At 41.0% G+C, this 4,173-nt stretch overlaps 1 protein-coding gene across 1 annotated transcript in view; it reads left to right on the top strand.

The window, feature by feature from the left end:
- EXOC4 (exocyst complex component 4) overlaps positions 1–4,173 on the top strand; it is a 947,076-nt gene that overhangs the window by 70,834 nt on the left and 872,069 nt on the right. The window lies entirely within an intron of this gene.

Below are 4,173 nucleotides of genomic sequence, written 5' to 3' on the forward strand. Positions count from 1 at the left end.
CATCTTGTTTGTTTTTGCAAATAACTTTATTAACCAAAATAAAAGACAACTGGACATACACCTGGACCTCATCAGGTGAAATATAAAGGAATCAAGTTGACTACATCTGTGGGAAGAGATGGTGGAAAAAGCTCAATAGCATCATTCAAAACAAGGCTGGGGGCAGACTGTAGAACAGAACATTAATTGCTCATATGCAACTTTAGGGCTGAAGCAGATGAAAATTTTAAAAAGTTCACAAGAGCCAAAATATGACCTTGAATATATTCCACCTAAATTTATAAATGATCTTAAGAATGTTTTTTTATGCATTAGACACTAATGACTGAAAAGCAGAAGAGTCGTGGGATGACATCAAGAATGTATGTAATATATGAACAACCAAAGCTAAAGGACATTAAAAAGACGGGAAAGAAAGAAAAAACCAAATGGATGTCAGAAGAGACTCTGCTCTTGTGCATAGAGATGCTTAAGTGAATGGAAGAAATGAGGAAGTGAAAGAGCTGAACAGAAAATTTCAAAGGGCAGCTTGAGGAGACAAAGTAAATTATTATGAATTGTGTAAAGACCTGGAGTTAGAAAACCAAAAGGGAAGAACATGCTTCACATTTCTCAAGCTGAGAGAACTGAAGAAAAAATTCAAGCCTCAACTTGAAATATAGAAGGGCAAAATATTGAATGAGTCTATGGATAAAATATTGAACAGTACAGAAAGGATCACAAGAAGATGGAAGGAATACATAGAGTCACTATACCAAAAAAGAAAAGGACAAAGTTCAACCATTTCAGGAAGTAGCATTTGATCAAGAACTAATGATGTTTAAGGAAGAAGTCCAGGGTGCACTGAAGGAATTGGCAAAGAACAAGGTGCCAGGAATTGATAGAATACAAATTGAAATCTTTCAACAAACTGATGCAGCACTGGAGGCACTCACTCATCTATGCCAAGAAATTTGAAAGACAGCTGCCAACTGATTGGAGGAGATCCATATTTGTGCCTATTCCAAATAGAAAAGACCAGTGGAATGTGGAAATCATCAGACAATATCATTAATATCATATGCAAATAAAATTTTGCTAAAGATAGCTAAAAAATGGCTGCAATCCCCGCTTGAGGGTATAATAGATCTAAGCCAGTTCTGCACTGGGAGGTGCAGTTTTTGTTTTATCGTAATTGATTGCTACCAAGCTGTTCTTTCTGTCACCAGGCATATAGTAGCACCAGATGATCACTAAAGTATCTCCTCTTTATGCAAGTATAACCATGTCATGAACAAATTTTCTCTTCCTAAGAGCAGGCGAGAGCTCACCATGCACGCTCTATCAAATGTGTCAGGCAGAAGTCAGAAAGAAAGGGGTCAAAGCACACATTCCTTTTCTCTGGCTTGAAAATGTCGGAGATCCACAGGACTTTGTTCTTTCTCATCATGATGCTGGGAGTAGTAAAGAGGTGAGCACTCTGTCAATACCAGGAGCTAAAAAGTGCTCATGAGTTTATTGGACTTACCTTCAAAGTGATTCAGTGGCTCAGCAAACATGGTTTGATGTTCCATGTTAGACTTCTCCACACAATGAAAATTAACATATCACTGGCCAATAGCTGCCTACCTGTCCCTGTTGTAGACTTTTCAGACAGCCTTTGGATTGCATAATTTATCAGGGAAGGATCTGACACTTACACTGCAGAGTTGGGAAGACCTTTGGCACCAACGAATGGATCCCCAACAAGTGATGGTGTTTTTGTGGTTCAGTTTTGTTGTTGGTGTGTCTCTGAAGGTGACTATCACCTTGGAAGGTGCTTAGGGGATGCAGGTAGGGAGAGACAGATGATGAGTAAGCAGGCAGTGTCTTATTTCATGATTGACACTGTGGAGATACAGGAGTCTTGATGTGGTGTGTGGCTTAATGCACTGGACTGCAGTGTCGGTTTGAACTGCAAAGTTGGAGTTTCGGGCTCACCAGCCACTTCTTGGAAATCCTATACAGGGTCGCTAGGAGTGGGAACCGACTTGATGGCACTTAACAACACCACTGTTACTGTGGAGAAAAATTCAGCTGGAAAGGGGGCCAGCAGCCCTGGGGGTGGAGGAAGCGTTGGTGTCGTTTGCTATGTTAAATTGGGTGGTCAGATGTCACTGCTTCTATCTGCATTTGTGATTGGAGGAGAATACTGAAAGTGCCATGGGCTGCCAAAAGAACCAATAGATCTGTTTTGGAAGAAGTGCAGCCAGAGTGCTCCTTGGAGGCCAAGATGGCCAAACTTCGTCTCTCATACTTGGGACATATTGTGAGGAGGGACCAGTTGCTGGAGAAGGATATCATGTTTGGTAAGGTGGAGGATCAGAGAAAAAGAGGAAGACCCCCAATGAGATGGATTGGCAGGTTCGATGGACTCAAGCGTGGCAACAATAGTCAGGTTGGCCCAGGACCGAGCAGTGTTTTTGTTCTGCTGTGCATAAGGTCGCTATGGGTGGGTACCGACTTGATGGCGCCTAACAACAACATTCTCTCAAACACATCTACCTCCTCTCTACTCTTCAGCTGGATCCTAAGACAAGCTGAAAACATAGTTCTTAAATGAATAACCATGTTTTTTATATCTAAAACTAACCGAGTAGGCTTACTGAGGCAGCTTGATTGCTCTCTGACAGAAGAAGAGGATCGGGCTGTATAGCAACTATTTCTCTCCCTGCCTAAAGTCTTTCTTATTTGATGTGCAGCCTTGTCTGCTTGTTAGGGGCCTTTCAAGAATTGTAAGGTCCAAGCCACACCCCAAATTAATTATAACAAAATCTCTGGGGACTGGACCTGGGTTTCAGTAGTTGGTGAGGCTCCCCATGTGATACCAGTGTATGGACAGATTTGGATCAGTTGGGATAGGGGTTATCGTGTGCTATAGACTATAGACTGAGCACAGTGTTCTCGAGTTCATTTTCCTGCCACTCAGATGAACCATTCAGCTGTCAGTTTGTTGTGCTGTGGTGGCTTGCCTGTTGCTGTTATGCTGGAAACTGCTTTCTGTATTTTAAATATCAGCAGGGTCACTCAGGTTTCAGCAGAGCTTACAGACTAGGGAAAAGGAGACACACTCCTTCTGAATGTTTAGCCACTGACAACCATAGGCATTGTAGCAAAACATTGTCAGATATAGTGCTGGAAAAACGAAAACATTATTAATAATAGTAGAATGTTATCAGATATAGTACTGAAAGATGAGTCCCTCAGGTTGGAAGGTATTCAAAATATGACTGGGGAAGAATAGCCTCCTCAAGGTAGAGTTGACCATAATGACAGGAATGGAGTAAAGCTTTGAAGACCTTCGTTTGCTGATGGGGTACAAATCAAAATGAGAAACAGCTGCAGACATCCATTAATAATCAGAATATGAAATGGACTAAGTATGAATCTAGGAAAGTTGTCAAAAATGAAATGGAATGCATAAAGATTGATATCCTAGGCATTGCTGTTGTTGTTAAGTGCCGTCAAGTTAGTTGTGACCCATAGTGATCCTGTATCAGGTTTCTGAGGAGCAGCTGGTAAGCTTGAACTGCCGACCTTGCAGTTCAAACCCACTTTGCATTCTAGCACATTAGCCTACAATGCCACATTTGAGAGCCGAAATTGACTGATATTGGCCATTTAGAATCAGGCAATCATATGGGTTGCTAGGAATGACAAATTTGAAGAAGAATGGTATCCCACTCATCTCAAAAAGAACATTTCAAGATCTATTTTGAAGTACAACACTGTCTGTGGTAGGATAATACCCACAGGCTTATAAGGAAGACCAGTTAATACCCTTACTATTCAAATTTAAGCACTAACCACTAAAGCTGTTAATGAGTAAATTAAGGAATTCTACCAACATCTTCAGTCTGAAATTGATCAAACATACTGGTGATTAGAATGTGAAGACTGGAAGGAAGAGGAAGGATCAGTAGTTGGAAAATATGGCTTTGGTGATAGACACGTTACTGGAGATCATATGATAGAATTCTGCAAGACCAACAACTTGTTCATTGCAAATACCTTTTTAACCAACACTTTCACTTCACCAGATGGAATACATAGGAATGAAATTGACTACATCTGTGGGAAGAGAGGATGGAAAAGCTCCATATCATCAGCCAAAGCAAGGCCAGGGGCAGACTCTGGAACAGACCATCAATTACT

This window comes from Chrysochloris asiatica, unplaced genomic scaffold (assembly GCF_000296735.1).
Source record: "Chrysochloris asiatica unplaced genomic scaffold, ChrAsi1.0 scaffold00041, whole genome shotgun sequence".
Taxonomy (NCBI): domain Eukaryota; kingdom Metazoa; phylum Chordata; class Mammalia; order Afrosoricida; family Chrysochloridae; genus Chrysochloris; species Chrysochloris asiatica.